Raw genomic sequence first — 19609 nt, 5'->3', positions numbered from 1 at the left:
TGGCACAATTATAGATTTTTTTTTTTTAAATACAGTGTTGAACGTTCACTATTGATGGCCTTCATTCTCTCTGTTCCATTGACCTATAAATTCTAAATAAGAATCCTTGGGTGTTCAAAAGATAATATGTTATATGTATTATAAGCCCAAGAATAATTCTCTCTCTCTTTCTCTCTTTCTCTCTCTTTTCCTCTCTCTCTTATGCACACACACACACACATACACAAGGAGGGGGGGGAGAGACCTGTGGTTTTCAACAGATTTCTTTCAAAGTAGGTCCTTGACTCAGGAAAAAAATTGAAAAAATATAGTCATTTTTTGTAGAAAACAAAGGACTGAAGATTTTAGAGTTCTTAGGCATATCATCTTCATCCTCTCTGGGACTTAGTTTCCCATCTGAAGATTTTAAAAGCTGAATTAAAGTAACTCAAGATGTCATCCAGCTAACCTTCTCTAACTTAATGTTCAATGTGTGTGTGTGTGTGTGTGTGTGTGTGTGTGTGTGTGTGTATATGCACACAGACAGACTACCCCACATGCCAAGTGCTAACATGTAGCTCTTATCCATCTGGACAGAAAATTACAATACAATCTTGTCCATACCGAAGGCACAGCTCTCACTTCACAGAGAATAAGTAGCAGCTTATTCTAAAGCCAAACCTGAGTGGCTATGGCCCAGAAACACAAATGTAGGTTGTCCCAAACTCTGCGCTCCGATGCAGTAACACTTTAATGACGTTTTTATGGTTGCAGAACAAAGAAAGTTGCAAGTCGAAAGACTTTTCAAAAAGCATCAGAGGAAATCTCAGGTAGGAAGGTCACAGCCAAGCACGGAAATCTCTGCTGTAGGTCTCCATGTTATGTGATGACAATTTTAGCTTTTGGATTTGTAGAAGCTAGGCATCTGCACACAAGAGGATTTTCCCAAATAGTCAGAAGGATGCCAGGTCATACACAAAGGTGAGCAGGTAAGTGGCTATTTAGGATGCTAAGACAACCCAAAATAATTTGACTCTGGGTCTACAATGTTTGAACTCTGCACAATCACTGGAGTTCTGATCAGTCAGTTAGCCCCATAGAGTGTGTGACAGAAGACAGCTTATGTGTAGAAGCTTCAAGTTAATCTGTCGCCTCTTGCCCCCATGGTCTTGTTGTTTGTTTTGTCCTATTTTCTTGGTTTCTTGGATCTTCATCCATAGTCTCTCCTCCAACAGTGTCAGAGAACGCTTTTCTGTGGCAGATTTTTTTTTCCTCACAAATGTATGCATTTAACAAATATGTACTTAGTATCTACTTTTGGCCTGGGGGTACAGAACCTCTTCCCTCAAAATTAGGCAGTTTAGTGAAGGCGACTGATAAAAAGCAGGCAACTCCAACCACTGGGAACTGTGGATCCATGCAGGAAAGGCAGTCAACCACCCTGAAAACAGATCAATAAGAAGATCCCAAGACAAAGCTTGCCATAGACTACCAGGCCATCCTGTCCTGTGTGAGACCTGGAGTGGTACCACACACATGTTGTGAACCCAGCCATGTTCACATCTGTGATGGATACCTGTTATGGAGTGGTCCATAATGGCCTCTCCTCTCCTCAGTACTTGAAACTGAACTTTGGATGAGTTCACTAGCCAGCACTGAATGGTAAGCTCTGAACTATGGTATCCAGCAGTGTTATACATGCCTGTGATCCCAGCATTTGGGAGGTAGAAGCAGGAAGATCAGGAGATCTTGATCAGGAGATCAAGGCCAGCCTGGACTACATGCAACTCTGTTACCAAAATAACAAAATAACAACAATAAAGCCCCTACCATAATGGCAAAGTCACTCAGGAGCAAAATCTAAAAATGCTTGCTCCAAAAAGCTGGCATATAGAGAGGAAAACAGATAGCCACATATACAGAAATAGGATTCCTTAAGACAAAGCACTTAGTTATGCAACAGCTTACGAGACATCACAGTGTAACCCACCAGTATCTTAAACTTACAGTGCCTTAAACATAGTTCAAGGTTTTTACAAACCAATCCTTATCTTTCCCAAGATTGTCTATGAGTTACCAACCTCATCATTTGTCCTGTTATACAAGCTCAACCCTAAGAATGCCACTATGGCTCTTCCTGCTTAGTGGACACATCCATACCATCAGCCACTCCATCAGCCCGACCTTGGCCTGAGCCAAGCCTTCTCTGTTTCTGAAACAAAATAGAAAAAGTGTGCCCTGATAGAAAAGGTTCAGAACTCTAAAGTTCAAAGTTTTAAAATATAACTGCAACCAGGTATGAGAATACATACCTATAATCCTAATCCTTGGGAGAAGGACATGGGAAACCAGGGAGACCAGGAGTTTAAGGTTATCCTTGGCCAAACTGTGAGTTTGAGGCCAGCCTGAGCTGTCTCAAAAAAAAAAAAAAAATATATATATATATATATAATATATACACATATATATACACATACACACAAACACACGCAAACATATATAAACATACATATAAATGTGTAAACTATATATACATACATAGCTATATATCATTACCCAAACATTATTTTATTGTCATGAACCATCATAAACCTGTCAGTGTGGACATGTCTCCTTTTCTGTTTCTCTCTCTCTCTCTCTCTCTCTCTCTCTCTCTCTCTCTTTCTCTTTCTCTTTCCCTCCCTCCCTCTCTTCCTCTCCACTCCTCCATTTAATCTTACATTCATTACGGAAATGAATTTTATGCCAATAACTACTTTTGAGGTCAACAGTAGGGAAAACAATTACACACACCTGTATGGCTGTGATATGTGCTAGGCCTCTCTCTAAGTAGTTTGTAGTCTTGTACCTTCTACTCCTAAAACATTTAAGTGCTATATCTGTTTTTTCTTCAAAACTAAAAATATCACAGAAAGCAAAGCTATTCTAGAAACCCACTAAGAGTTCTTAATCAGAGTCCTGTCTGAGTTTAAATCCAGATAAACATTAAGGTGACCTGACAATGAATTTAAATGAGCTACTAATAGAATGTGTGTATCAAATTGTTCTACTCTTGTTCCTGTGATAAAATGCCCAGCAGAACAGCCTAAGGAAGAAAACACTTGTTTTAACTCAGCGTGAGAGGCCTCAGTTCTTACGGTAGGAAGGGCACGGTGGAGTAGCCTAGTTTACATCATGGTAGACCAGGAAGTAGAAAAGGAGGGTATGCCACCATCCAACACCCATGAATTTCCGCAGGGCCCCCAGCCTATAAGATAACTTGACCCACATTCAGACTGACCCCCCAAGTCAGGTAATACTCTAAACACCCTCACAGACACACCCAGTGCAGTGAGGACCAGGTCTCCCAAGTCCAGTCAAGTTGATAATGAACAATAGCTATCACAATTTATTTCATCTTAAGGGGAGGAAATAAAGGGTAAGGTGTCAGAATATAACAGGTACTTGAAATGCTAGTTATACACTGTCTTGGGGTTTTTATTACTGCAATAAAACACCATGACCAGAAAGGCACATTGGGGAGGAAAGGGTTTATTTAGCTTACACTTCCATATCATGGTTAATCACCAAAGGACAGGAACTCAAAGAGGGCAGTGACCTGGAGGCAGGAACTGATACAGGAGCCACAGAGGAGTGTTGCTTACTGGATTGCTCCTCATGGCTTTGTCAGCCAGCTTTCTTATAGAACCCAAGACCAGCAGGCCAGGAAGACACCACCCACGAGGGGCTGGGCCCTCCCCCATTGGTCATCGATTGAGAAAATGCCTTATACCTGAATCTCATGGAGACATTTTCTCAACCGAGGCTCCTTCCTCTCTGATGACTCTAGCTTGTGTCAAGTTGATACAAAACCAGCCAGTACACACAAAGCTAAATTTTCTTCTGTTCCCCTCCATAGTGGCAAAATTCCTGACCTTAATAATTAATTATGTGTCACTTATGAAAATGGAAGGGGAATATTGGAAACTGGAGAGAATCAGCAGGAGTAGGAGGAGACAAGAGAAAGTGACAGGGGTAAATAAATATGGTTAAATATATTATATGCAGGAATCAAAATGTCAGAATGAAGTCCATTATGTATGATGAACATATGCTAATAAAAACACAAAAATAATTATATGTATTCAGACAAATTACCTATTTTGCAAATCCTAATCTATAAAATAATTGCTTTCCATTTTTTTAAAATACGCCTGCAATATGAATGTATATATCCTGTCAGAGTTTGGGTTTTATTTCTGCAAAAAGACATCATGACCAAGGCAACCTTATAAAGGAAAACATTTATTGAGTCTGGCTTACAGTTTCAGAGGTTTAGTCCATCATCGTCATGGTGAGAAGCATGGCAGCACACAGGCCGACATGGTGCTGGAGAAGAAGCTGAGACTTCTGCGTTTTGATTGAAGGGCAGCAAGGAGACTGCATCCCTGGGCATAGCTGGAGAATAAGAGACCTCGAAGCTTGCCCCCACAATAACACACTTCCTCCAACAAGGCCACACCTCCTAATAGTGCCACTCCCTATGAGCCAATCATTCAAACTCATGAGTCTATGGGGGCGGGGGTGGCGTTCCTATTCAAAACACCACATAACCATTCAGGAAAGTCTTTTTATCTCTCAAGAAACAGTGGCTCTGGACCTGTAACAATGATCATGTTTAGTAAAAGAGTAAAATTTGCATGCAGCAGTCTCAAGCATTTGCAACTAATCTGTAAAGTCCTATGCTAAATGCCCTAGACTGAACTGAGGGAAGAGAACCATTCTGCCCTGGGTGCAAAATTGGGGTAATGTATATGGTTACAGAGAGTGAAATGATCCCAGTAACCAAGTGCATTATATTTTGATTGTTTGTTACAATAGCCAGGCATAGTGGCACACACCGTTAATCCTAGCACTCAGAAGGCAGGTGGATTTTGATGAGTTCAAGGTCAGCCTGGTCTACACAGTAAGTTCCAGGACAGCCAGACCTCAGAGTGAGACTCTGTCTTTAAAAGAAAATTATTTGTAGTTGTTTGTTATGTTTATTTATTTGTATATATCGATGAACTAGTGTCATGACACATAAGTAGAGGTCAGAGGACAGCTTGTGGGGGTTAGTTCTCTTCTTCCGCCATGTGGGTACCCGCATCAAACTCAGGGCCTCCTGCTTGACAGCAAGTGCTCCTTACTCACCAAGCCTTCTCTCTGGCCCTTAACTTTTTTTTTTAAACCATCAAATTGCATTGTATATTTGGCTGTTTGGTTGCATATGATATTAATGATATTATTATGAATGTGTGTGTGCTGTAAATAAAGTTTACTGGGAGCTGTTGAGAAAGAAAACGAGAAAGAAAAAAAGAAGAGGACAGGAGCTGCCGGGGTCAAGTTTTACTCACTGGGTTCGTATGCTAGGACTGTTAGCTAACAGCTAACTTCTCCGTGTGGGCTCTCTGTGCCACCCCGAATGCCAGCACTCATCTCTGCAGCCCAGAGCCTTTCTAGGTAGAGGAAAAGCACCTGTGGAAAGAATGGGGTCTCCTTGGAAGAGAAACAGAAGCCACCTAGAAATGTTTCCTAGGGAATGTTAAGGCTGTAGCTCAATTGGTGGGAAGTTTGGCTAGCATGTTAAAACAAATAAAAAACAAAAACAAACAAAAAAAACATCCCTGGGTTCTATCTTCAACACTGCATAAAACCAGCTGGCCCACATCCATCATCCCAGAACTCAGGAAATGGAGGCAGGAGGAGCTAAATCCAAAGTAATCAAAGCAGCAGAGCCAAGGTCATCGGGGGACACATGAAACCCTTCTTCAAAACAAAAACTTTCTTGGAACTAAGATGAGTTGATTACTCCTTTTAACCAAGAACCCAAAGTCTACAAAAACACCTCCTTTAGGCTACATATTTGGAAAGTCAATGAGATAAATGAATAAAATGTCCAAGGACCAGATAAATATGAGCCATTATTTAGTAATAGGAGAATCATTAATGTAATTTGAAGAGTGGAATCTGCAGTTGTGCTGCAGAGATGTAAGCGATGGGCTCATTAATCAACCTGCCTCCGGACAGGGACCAGTGCTGGGCAAAGGACGCATGGGGAAATGGACTGAGCGCTGCTTTGCCGGCCCAGTGCTGGGTGTCTATCCCACCACCTACAATACGCTGAATGTTCTAGCACATCATTATAGACAGGACAAAGCTTCAAAACTTACATTGCCAAAAACTCATCCATTTCTTGAAACGGGTTTTGGATCAGCTCTGAGAAACCGTTCTTCTCCCAACAAAAGCCTTAACTGCACAATTAAATGAAAGGGAACCCATTTGCTTGGAGGAGAATAATGAAAAAAAAAAGTTATTTTAAATGAAAAAAAAATGTTTACAAATTGACAACAGCTTTCAGATGATTGCCTCTGGGTTTGATTAATGGGACCCATGATCAGTTGAACAAAGAGCAATCAGTTAAGACCATCGCTTATCTAACCTTTTAATGAAATTTTTTTTGAGAAACAGGAAGAATGGTTTTAAAATAAAACTAAAGGATCTGGAGAGATGCATCTGCAGTTAAGAACTCTTCTTGCTCTTGCAGAGAACCAACAGGGAAGTTTATGTGCACCTATGACTCCAGTTCCAGGGGATCTGATTCCCAGATAGTTCTTGACCTCCTAGGGCACTGTACACACATGGTGCACATATATACATGCAGTCAAAACACTCATACACATAATTTTTTTAATTCAATAAATCTTTAACACCCACTGCCCACTTTTAGTGTCTGTGTTCCCTTGGATCCCCTACCTCTCATTCTGGGAATCAAACGCAGGCTTGGCACATAGCAGGCAAGCAGTGAACTACATCTTCAACCTGCTTGGAGTTTGGAACAAGTGTATATATTTCAATGGGTCAGTTAAGGGTTTTGTCTGGAAGTATCCCTTATGTCCTCGTTCCAGCTTTAGGCCTAATTCTGGACTCAGGAATCTTTCTTTGCCCTTTCTCTTTGGCAAAGGAGACTGCTCCACAAGCTAGACATATGACCATAACCTGCCAGTAAAAATCCAGGCCTGGTGTGAAAGCTCAGTTGGCAACATTCTTACCACACTAGCATGAGAACCAGAGTTCAGGTCTTAGAATCCACGTTAAAAAAAAAAAAAAAAAAAAGTCATGCATGAACCAGTCATGGTGGCATATACATTTAATCCCAAAGACAGGTGATCTCTGTGAGTTAAAGGCCAGCTTGCTCTACACAACAAGTTCCAGGTCTGCCAAAACCATATAGTGATACCCTGTCTCAAAAATAACAAACAACAAAAGTCATGAATGTGGGGTACTTGTACCAAGGGCTAGAGAGGAGTAGTGAAAAGGATTTCTGGGGTTCACTGGCCAGCCAACCTAGCCTAATCATTGAGTTCCAGGCTACCCACAGACCCACCCCTCCATCTCAAAACCCAAAGTGGATAGTTCTTAAGGAACAACACTCAAGGTTGACCTTAGCTTAAACACACACACACACACACACACACACACACACACACACACACGCTCACGCGCACGCGCACGGTGGTTCTTTCCTAGGATTTTCAACTACTAGACCTCCATACTTAGACAGCCAAGAAACTGTAAGGTTGTGCTAACAAACTGGTGGCATCTGTAGTCTACTCTTGTGGAAAATCTGCACTTGGTGAGAAGCAGAAGTAAGAGGCAGACATTGTACTTTGCACTGAGGAACATGGCCAAGGACCCTAAAACCCCAGTCGTTCTCAAAGCTCTTCTGTGTTCTTCAGTCCCTGAATCATGCCAGTATCCCTATAACTGGGCTGGCCAGGCAGCAAGTGTAGTTTCTCACTGAGGCACTCTTCATTTTTGTCTGCCATGTGACAACAGGGGGAGGCCCAATATACACACTCCTCTGTGGCTTGACTTCCCTCATTTAAAATTGGATGCATTGCAGACAACGTCCACACCGCTGAACATCTCCTGATTCCTTTGCAATGGTTAATAGTCCACTGTCCGGATGAATGTTTATGGCCTTTTCCTAGAGCCAGGAGCACAAAAGCTTTTAAAAGTGATAGAAAATCCATCAAGAAGGGCTATGGCCACAACAGGATAGATAATTGATGTGCAAGTGAGAGGTTGGCACTGATAAAGTTCAAGTGACACTTAATTCCCCAGGCACCCCACACGATATTCATTATACCTGTCTTACAGCATTTATTATCTCTGTCACCTACACAGAGGACCAAATACTACACCTTACTATACTCCAGTTTGCCCTGCATGCTGAGTTTCATGACCTTGAACTCACCTACTCCTTCAAAGGGTCTTCAAACCAGTTTGAAACATTTTGGGTGTAATTGAGTGGAGATTATATTTGTGCTAGATATTGAATCCTGGAACCACAGGCACAATTAGTAGTGAACTTAAATTTGTCTGAAGAGCCAATACTCAATACTCCTACCCCATAATTTCTGAAACAAGGAGCAAAGTGTAATAGAAGGTCAGACTTGAGTTTTGTCATGGAGTCTCAGTTCATCCATCCACTTACAAGTTACATAATCTTGGGTAATTTAGTTCCTGTAGGGCTCCTGGTCATGAGGACGGAGTGCAGAGAGAGAGAGGGGTGTGATGGCTCACATCTGTTTGTGATCACAGCACCCACAGGCTACGGCAAGAGGATGACAAATTTGAGGACAGCTTTGCAGTACAGAGCATGATCCTATCTCAAAAGTAAAATAGAAGAATAATTAATAGTACTTGCCTCATACATAACTTGAAGCGAATAGATAAGACATTGCTCAGAAAGCTTTAGCTGTGGCAGACCTATAGTAAATGCTCAATACAGGCAGATTAGCATCGTCTCAATGCACAGTAAATTCAGCTGTCAGGGCTATATTCTGTGTCTGCTTTGCGATTTCCTCAACGGCCAATGTGACTTTCAGAAACTGTTCTTTCTAAAGTTTCAGGAACACACACACACAAAAAAAGCTGGGCGCTGGCCAAAAAAACATTTGGAAGCAAAACAGTCCTAAAAATAAGGAGAGGAAACATGCCTTTTTAAACGTTGGATTTCTCTTTAAGAGCAAAATTATACCGTGAGTAAAGATCAAAATGCATTCCTTCTGTGACCTTGTTCCAAAGTGAAGTTTATTGGAGCATGATGCATGTCAGATGCTGTTCAGAGTGGCATATGCCCTTCCCAAGGCATGTTGAACAGACGTCGCACGTCTCGGGGTGGGGGTGGGTTCTAGCAGGTGTTTCAGGGCTAAAGAGGAAAGGGCATCCTACCTTCAGTACATCCACGGCTCTCGAAATTGCCTTGGGTTATATACTGCAGAATATAAATAAGGACAAAAAATATATCCTAAATCCTTAAGGCAAATACTTTGCAAAAGAGGATTCATTCAACAGCCTTTCCCTGTCTGGTTTTGAGGCTTGGAAATCAGACTCATTATTCATAGAAAACACACAAGAGGAAATCTTGCAGCTTGGGCTGAGCTGCAATTTAATATCTTCCAAGAACTACTTCCTTCTTACGATACCCACAGCTGGCCTCTGTGTCCACCACCACTCTGCCTAGTAAACATCCATGCGGCCTTGACTTGGTAGCACATCTCCCAGAAGCTCTTGTTATAGACTCCCTTGCTGGCAACTTTTCCCAGGCTGCTGTGCTTCTCCTTTATTACCCAATCAAGTGGAGGAGCTGGAAAGATGGCTCAGTGGGTAAGAAAGAGCACCTGTCGCTCTTGCAAATGAACAGAGTTTAGTTCCCACCATCCATGTCAGGTGGCTTACAACCACTTGTGAGTCCAGATGCTGGAGATCCAACATCCTGTTCTGGCCTCACGACCACAGCACTCACATGCACAGACACACAGAGAGACGTAACTAAAAGTACAGTAGATCTTAACAAGATAACAGTGGAAATCAGGAATGTGCCTGTAATTTAACCCCCAAAAGGAAGATTTCAAATTCAAGGTCCGATCTGGGGCTACATAGAAGGACATTGTCTAAAAGAAAAACCAGGTACTGGAGCAGTGGCAATTAAGAGCACTGCTATTCATACAGAAGATCAGAAAGCCCCAAGTTCAATTCTCAGCACCTACATGGTGACTCATAACCATCTGCAACTGCAGTCCAGGGGATCTAATGCTCTCTTCTGACCACTTTGGGCACCAGGCAAATACATGTTACACATACACATAAATGTAGGCAAAACACACACCCACATAAAAATAAATAAATATCTTTCAAAAAAGAAACAAAGAAAGGCAGTCAGGCTGGACTAGAATAGCCGACTGAAATACTCACTGCTGTCTCTCCACACACACACCTGTCTGCTCCACTTTTGACAGAAATGAGGCCATTCCATTATGTCAACCCCAAGGCCAAGCCCAAAGTCAAGATACAAGGAATATTTGAAAATTTTAAGGGAAAGTCTTTATCCAATAAAATTTAACCATAACCTTTGAAACTCAGCAAATAGCTTTGCTAAGAAACTTTCCTTGCAAAGGTCAAAAAACGTCTTTAATTCCTTGTAACCAAAAAGCATATGGAGGTCATCTGCATTCTATAAAATGACTTGGTTATCAGTTTCAGGAAAGAAAGTGAAAATTATAACAATTAGCACTAATTGGATATATAATTGGCTAGCTCTAAAGAGGAATCAAAGAGATAAAGAATAAAAGAGTCTTGAAAGCGAAACCACACAGTCACATCTGACAGTCGGAGTATGCCAAAGGGCTTCTAACTGATGCTGTCCACCTTCTCAAAGCAGCTTGTCTTAGTTACCTTTCTATTGCTGTGAAGAGACACTATGACCAAGGCTACTTATGGAGAAAGGGTTTATTGGGGCTCATAGTTACAGAGGGTAGTAGAATTTACAATCATCAAGACAGGGAGAATGGCAACAGATAATAGATCAGCATGTTGCTTTACATCACCACCAAAAGTATGAGGCAGAGAAAAATAACCAGGAATGGCATAGGCTTTAAAAACCTCAAAGGGGCACACCTCATCCAACAAGGCCACACCCCTAATCCTTCCAAAACAGTTCCATTAACTGAGGATCAAGTATTCAAATATATGAGCCCATGAAGGTCTTTCTTATTCAAACCAACACACACTTACAACATGCGACTCTTCAAAGTGTTTACTGAAAAAAAAAAAAAAAAAAAAAAACTTCTGTGACAGCCTCTTTCCCAGACCCAGTTAGCTTCAGCAGGGGATCCTGTGACACAGGGCTCACTTTCAACACAAAACAGTGCGTTTCATTATTGAATGGTTCAAATAAATATGTTTTAGTTAGAGTTTTACTGCTGGGAACAGACACCATAGCCAAGGCAACTCTTATAAAGACACTATTTAATTGGGACTGGCTTACAGGTTCAGAGGTTCAGTCCATTATCGTCAAGGCGGGAGCATGGCAGCATCCAGGCAGGCATGGTGCCCGAGGAGCTGAAAGTTCTACATCTTCATCTGCAGGCTGCTAGGAGAAGCCTGGCTCTCATGCATTCAGGAGGAGGGTCCCATTGCCCACCCCCACAGTGACACTCTTCTTCCAACAAGGCCACACCTACTTCAACAAAGCCATACTTTCTAATAGTGCTGCTCCCTGGGCCAAGCATATTTAAACCACCACAATGTTTTTATCCTATATTAAGCACTAACATAATATGACTCTAGTTCCACCCGTCAAAAACATTCTGCTCCCTGATATATGCCCCAAAGCTATGTTCCAGTTTGGGAGTAAGACAGTTTCATAATTGAGTTTATTAGCTGGAATAATCACAGGCAAGTTGCTTCATTCTTCTAGCCAGTTTCCAAGACTAGACACTCAAATCTTCTTTTTATTTTTTAATGTATATGGAATTTTGCCTACATGGATATCTGTGCATCACTTTCATACCACTATTAGCTCTCCTGGAATTGGAGTTATAGACAGTTTTGAGCCACCGTTGGGTACCATAAAACAAACCTGGGTCCTTTGGAAGAGCAGCCAGTGCTCTTAACCTCAGAGCCATCTCTCCAGCTAGCTGCTTAATCTTAACGTGCTGTCAAGATTAAAAGACATTTGGCTGGGCATGGTGGCTTAATATGAGGTATATGGATTGCCACAAGGTCAAAGCTGGCTTAGGCTACATAGTGATTTCCAGACTAGTTTGGCCTACACTATGAGAAAAAAAAAATCAAAAGATACACACATACCAAGCATTTAGCTCAGGACACCATCTATGAAAAGAGATACTGGTAAGCACTTCTTATCCAGCCACTAGAAGGTAATAAATGATCCCATCTAGCCTTTTCTAGATGAAGGCCCAGCTTCTTCAGTCATTTCTTCTACAAGAAAGAAGTGACAGTTCCATGACATACAGTGGGTTAGTGTCACAATCAACACCCAGAATTAAACCAGCCCTACAGGAGGTAACTCTAAACAGCAGAGTTACTGCAGTAGCAAAACCAAGTATCCCAGGAGGAAAGCCTCGAGCTCTGCAGGTGCACAAGAAGTGTACAACAGCCGAGTCTGAACCCTAGAACAGAAGTAAGAGTTTTAAAGTCATTGGCAATCTCATCATGCTGGTGACTTAAGCTCAACTGGAATTCTTCTGACGGTAAAGTTTATTCTTCCTGTGTTCCAGTGATAAAAGCAGTCTATACTCAGGAAATATGCAACATCTTGAAAAGACAAAAAAAAAAAAAAAAAAAAAAAAAAAAAAAAGTCTTCCATGATTCTACTACCCAGGGATAAATTTCCATTAGCATTCAGCATATCTCCTCCCATGTTTAATTTACAGCTAGACTGACTTCAAACAAGTTCCACTTATACTTATGTGTTTAATAATACCACTTTTAGCTGCAAGGGAAGCTTGAAAATACGGCTTCATTTATCTGCTTTACTTCTTTGAATGAAACTCAGGTTTTATTAATCAGGAATGTGGAAGGAAGACGTTAAGTGGGCAGTGGGCACTTTCTGCTGTGCCTCTCTTATTGGACACTTGGCTTGTTTCAGAGTTTGCTCCCCAGCTGGAGCAGCTTCTAGAAGCTTTAGAAAGTAGGGCCTCAATGGAAAGATTAGAACACTGAAATCTCTGTTCCTGGAAACTATATATTCTCTCTCTCTCTCTCTCTCTCTCTCTCTCTCTCTCTCTCTCTCTCTCTCTCTCCCTTCTTACCCACCATAATGCGGGCTGCTGCAGGATGCCCTCCCTACCTTGCTGAAACCATGAGCCAAACTACATTCTCCTCCTTTGACTTGGTTATGTGAGGTGTTTGTCACAGCAACAACAAAATCTGACTGATACCATGTATCAGGCTCTAGAGGGTTGATCATTCCACTCTAGTTATTTGTATGACCCTGTGTGCTAATGCTCAAACCTTTACAAAGTAAACTGTAGCGCCAGTGAGGCAGCTCAGCAGGTAATGGCCCTTGTTGTGCAAGCCTCAGAACCTGAATACAATTCCCAGAGATCATACAAAGGTAGAAGAGAAGAGAACCAACTTCACAAAGCTGTGATCTGAAGCGCCACATTCTACTGCAGCACACACACCCCTTCCATACACACATCTACAATACACACATACATCATATATACACACATACATACACACCACACAAACACAACTATCATACACACATACCATATACACATACATTATACATACATACCATACATACAAACATTTCAAACACAAACACATCATATACACACATACCATACGTATATATCATACATATGATACATACATATATCATAAACACATATATCATACTCACACATACATACATACCATACATGTATGTATACAATAATGATAAAATTTGAAAAAGTTTAAAATTTTTAAGTAAAATGTCAGTTTAATTATAGACTGAAGCCACAAATCACCTTCAAAATAAAGCAATTTAATATTTTGCCTGTTTTTCCAAAACCCCAAATCTTTCTTCTCTGGGTACATAAATACTTCCACTATGAGGACTAATCTCTAATTGCTTCTAATTAGATTAAATGCCCAGCTCATCCTGGGTGTCTGGGAACATGACTAACAGCTGCCTTACCTCAAGTGAATGCAGATGTAGCGTGGGTGGGGGTGTGAGGAAGGAGGATGACACCTCTCCACCACCGCCTCTAACCTTACATCTGAAATCAGGTACCCACCTGCGTCAGTGGGCCCAAGTCTCTTACCAGAATGTGTTAAGATGTAGGGAAGCTTAGCTATTGAGTCATCCTGAAAACATACTGGAAAGGAAACAGCTTGGTGATCAAGAGATTTGAAGACCTCTGTGTTCTGCAGAGTCAACACTTCTAACATAAGCAAGGAATCCTGAGTAGCATCCTCTGGTGCCAAGAAGATTGGGGGCGAGAGTAACTCATATGGTCCTAAGGAGGACTCCATGAGCTAATTTATAGGAAGCCCAAACATATGGCCTGAAAGGCAAACAATCAAGAGTGTTAGTAACAGATAGCCCACTCCACAGACAGACTTAAAACCTGAGCAAACCTAGTTCACTTTCGAACCAAATACCAAAGACTGGAAAGGGGACACCTGCTATCCTTGACTGAGCCAAGTGGAATTTCTCAGAAGGAGAAGACAGTTTATTTGAGGAATCTGAGAGCAGCAGAGAAGAGGACAACAGGTTCCAGGAGTCCTGGGCTGAGAAGGAGATGGTGAGGGCACCTAAGACTGTTTCTGACACTAGTGAAGGTCCCCTCATCCTGCCCTGGAAGTTATATCTGGGTCTCACAAGGAAAAAATTTCTAAAGGGGAAGTGATGGATCCAGTTCTATTGGGAGGGAACTCATGAGACCAGCAAGTAGAAACAGAGGTGATTGCTTCCAGATAACGCCAGCAATTCATGTTATAATAGTATCTGCCCTGAGTATTTATATTTGCACCAAGCACATCAGTAACAGGCTGATACTCACTGAACACTTACTGCCTCACAGAAGATACTAATGCAAGTAACTTCAGACTCCATCTCATTTAACCTTCAGGACAATGCCATAAAATTGTTCTCACTGGAACCACACTAAAAGGATACACAGATAGCAGAGGTAACTTGCCTAAGTATGAACAGCTAGTAAGTTCAGGCTCCTTGAACACAATTCCCAAAATTCATCTAAAAGTGGAAGAGAACCAGCCTCTCAGGGATGTCCTCTGTCTCCTAAATCCAAGGTCTTAACCCACCGCTAGATGCCTGAACTTTGTAGCACGTTCCTGATGGGCTTGTCAGTGCCCACCCTAGCCTTCAAACCAGCAGCTGGCTCTTCAGAGTGTGCTGCCTACACAGTCACAGGATATAAATTTGCACCAACCTCCTCGGAGTGGGCTGTGGTTGGGTGTTCCAATTTTAATCGTCGACAGCAGTGGAGTCTGGCCATTTAATCCACTCTGTCAGAGAAAAGGCAGTCATTCTGATAAAGCAAGAGCTGCGAACACAAGGAGGGTGGAGTGGGTTGGGTGGAGTAGGGAGCTGATGTACTCCTGGCTGGTGGCACCTCTTCTATGAGACCAGCTTCTAAAATATAATGTGACCTCAACTTCTACATAGTGGAAACCCTTTCCACTTATCAACAACTGTTGCAAATTACTACTATGTTTTAGATATCTCCTTGCATCTCCTTTGCCTGGACCCATACATTTGAAAAAGAGCATTAAAAATAACCCTGTTTCTAGCATCTTCATTTCCTGGGGTAGACTTTTGTGTCATAGACAATGACACTTCTGGTTGGCTTCTGCCTTTAGGACTTAATTTTTGACCTTAGATAAGTAATTGAACCACCAGGAGTTCAGTAAAGGAAGTGAAAATGTGGAGCTAGCCCTCCACAAGGGAAGCACCAAAGGCAAACTGGAAGGTTTATTCTGTCTCTCGGCGGCACTGTGGTCTGAGCTGTTCACTGCTGGGGAATGCGCCCTTTTGCAGCATTTACAGGATCACAGAAAGCTGACATTAAAGGAGACATTTTAGCTTTTCTTTTTTAAAAAATTTATTTCATCCTCCTAGTAAGCTTTGAAGAAATGGGTGCTAATATTATTCCCACTTGACAACAAGGAAACTGAGGCATAGAATTTGCCAGGTTTCTATGGCTGGAACTAGAACTGAGATCTCTGAGTGCCTCAACAAATTCACAGCTGACTGTGCATGTATGTAAGATGATGTAAGGCTCCAACTATGAACTCTTTTTAATTAATTTCTTTTTATTTTATGCATATTGGTTTTTTGACTATATGTATGTCTGTGTGAGGGTGTTGGATCCCTGGAACTGGAGTTACAGTTGTGAGCTGCCATGTTGATGCTAGGAATTGAACTCAGGACCTCTGGAAAAGCAGCCAGTGCCCTTAACCTCTGAGCCATCTCTCCAGCACCCCTGTGGGCTCTTACAGAAAGTATGTATGATAGGACCCTTAGCTAGAGGACCCATGAGCTGAACTTAAAGGCCTCCCATAATAATAAAACCAGCTTCCACTCACTGAATGTTTACTGGCAGCAGACATCGAGACCGTAAACTTTATGTATGTACAGTTCTGTGTTCACAGTAACCATGATTCTGGGTGGTAGAAGATAATAGTTCCCATTTCCCAGTTGTCAACAATGATTGCAATGTAAGATATTCCCACCAGAAATTATGTTGGGGCACCCATAAAATGGCATCTAAATGTCCACATGTGGGAGGTAGCTTTCCTGTTTAAGACAAGGGACCAAACCATATCTCATGGTTACTCTTCCCAAATCTGGGCATTCCAGTCCTTAAAACCATTACTACTCGCCAAAATGCCATAATGCTTCTTCTGGTAATTAGTAGACCTGGGAAAAGACGGGCATTTCTTTATTTGCTTGTTTCTTTGAGGTAGCATCTTATGTAACCTGGGATGGGGTTCTACTCACATGAACTTTTGATGCTCTGGCCTCCTAGGATAACAGGCATGCAAAAGAAAGGCATGTCTTAAAAAATAATTCAGTATTCTGAACCTTAAATATTTTTCGATTTTGCAAATCAAAAAAAATACAAAATTTTAAGGGACATTAAATTAGTTCTTACACTGCATTCACATTACTGCTTATGGAATGGCACAGTGGATAAGCAGCTGGCTGGCTTTAAATCCACATCAGTGAGTGAAATGGCTATAACATACATAAAGCACACTCTCATTATGCAACAGGCACTTGAAGGGTGTTACCTAGCATAGCAACATGATGCCGTTTCTGATAATAGACAGGGAAAATACTATTGTAAGCAAAACGTTTTGAATTCATGTCTTAACTTTTCTGTCTCTTCTGGGATAATAACAATTTCTTATTGAGAGCTACTTTGATGGTGGTTTGTTCCTAAAAACTTAACATTTAAGACTTTTTTTGCTGAAGAAGGTTCTGGAGTCTTTCCACAGTGATGATCATTTCTCCTGGCTAAACACCAATCCGGAAGAGCACCACCAGCAGGGTGGGAGTGTGTGATTTATTAGCTCTCCTTCTATTTGCTAAATCAGCCTGGGAAGTCAGATGTGCCAGATGAGGACAGGCAGGAGGTGCCAGCCTGGTTTCACTTCAAAATGTGTATAGGAACATACACCAAATGTTCACCAATGGAGATGGCTTTCTTATTTAGGATGAAGAAGGGTGGTAAGGACAGGTCAGGAACAATCTGATTTCTTAGCACCCTAAGTATGTAGGGAGAAACAGCAGCAGCTAAAGCTGGTTAGCCTGCCATGGCGGCAATGCTTTTGGAAATGTGTACGTTCCCAAGACTCCTTAATACCCGTCAAGAACCCAAACAGGAAAACAACATACCTACACCAATGTCTTTGTCAGGGGTCACCAGTAGCCAGGTATTTTATAAATTTAAGGTGTTCGTGTTGGTTTGCTAGCCTGTACATTGGAGATAACAGAAAACCCAGTTGTTGTGTAGAAATAACACATCTCTGAAGATATCAGAGTTAAGCTTCTCCGACAAGATTTTTTTTAAGTCACACAGCAAGGTGATGCATGGATCTGGAAGTTCTTCGAAGCCTTGATTAGCTAGAAAGTTGTTTCTGGGGAATAATTCTCCACTATTGCTGTTTTCTCTTTCTCTCTCTCTCTCTCTCTCTCTCTCTCTCTCTCTCTCTCTCTCTCTCTGTGTGTGTGTGTGTGTGTGTGTGTGTGTGTGTGTGTGTGTGTTCTATTCTTGCATTTAGGGCCACATTTTCCCAAGAGCCAAAATATATTCCGTAAAATGCTAATCCCATGAGATACTCCTGGAAGGGAAACTGAACAGCACCAAATTTTCTCAGAGCTTCCTCAGGCACAAGAGCAAACTAAAGCTTCTGAGAAGGTAACATTCCTCGGGACCGGAAACTATCTGGGTGATAGCTCAGTAACCCAGTCTTTGATGTCTTGGGCCCCTGTCCTTTACCATTCATTTGCCTCCATGAAGCTATTGCTCCTGCAGACACACCCACCATAGGACAATGGTTCCCAGCCTGCACTCTCATCAGACTCAGAAAGCTTAACCAGACAGAGTTCTTGGTGCTGGGCCAGCAAGTCTTCTATGCCCTTAAATGTCGCTCTCAAGGCCGACACTTCACTTCCCTTACCTTAATGAGGGCCCTAAAAATTCAACTGGCTCTAAGTCATTATATTCTAGAATTGTCTTTTATACAACAGCAGATAGCTAACATGCCAACAGTGGGTCCTTTGGAAATTTTGCCCAACCTTTCAAAGCTAACTCGTGAAACAGGGAGAGAATGTTCCACATGCTTATTTCAAAGATAAAAGGAACTGTTTCTGGCCAATCTTGTCACATAGCACTTCAATTCGGCCTGTCCATAACACCATCCATTGTCTCAGAAGCCTAAGATTCTTGTCTGTTTCCTGCCGTTGTGATGAAATACTTTCATAAAATCTACTTAACAAAGAGTTCATTTTAGTTCAGTGGTGAAGGTAGGTCATGGTAGGGCAGCAAGGAGCAGCTTGAAGCCACTGGTCACATTAAAGCCACAATCAGGAAGCAGAGAAGGATGGATGCATGCCTGCATGCTAGCAATCAGCTTGCTTTTTCCATGCTGCACAATCAAGGATACCCTGCCCAGGAAACTCCCTCAACAATTAAGGTGAGTCTTTGGAGAAGGCAAGAAGCACAGCGAGTAGAAGACACTTGCCACTCAGACCTCATGACTTGATCTTTGTCCCTGGAACCTGCACAAAGGTGGAAGGAGAGAACTGATCAGTTTTCTAATCTCCACATGGATACCGGGGCATGTGCCCCTACCCATACCACATACACACAATAATAACAATAACATTTACAATGTAATATTTTTTAAATGATATCAATTAATGTAATCAAAGTAATCCCTGACAAGCATGCCCAGAGGCCTGTCTCCCAAGTGATTCTAGATTCTGCCAAATTGACAGTTACCACTAACCATCACAGTCTGGATTCTAAGATTTTAAGTTGGGGCAGGAGAGATGGCTCAGTGGATAAAGGGGCTTGCCACCAGACTGGAGTTATGTCCCTCGGACCCACGAAATGAAAGGAGAGAACTGACACCTGAAAGCTTTTGTTTGACCCCCATGTGCACACCATCACACACACACACACACACACACACACCAAGAAAAAGCAATATTGATGTTTTCCCCCTCAGAATACTGGGCAGAACTTCATGTTCTCATCCTTGAGCTAGT

Source organism: Arvicanthis niloticus, chromosome 3 (genome assembly GCF_011762505.2).
Source record: "Arvicanthis niloticus isolate mArvNil1 chromosome 3, mArvNil1.pat.X, whole genome shotgun sequence".
Classification (NCBI taxonomy): domain Eukaryota; kingdom Metazoa; phylum Chordata; class Mammalia; order Rodentia; family Muridae; genus Arvicanthis; species Arvicanthis niloticus.
This window is presented reverse-complemented; position numbering follows the sequence as displayed.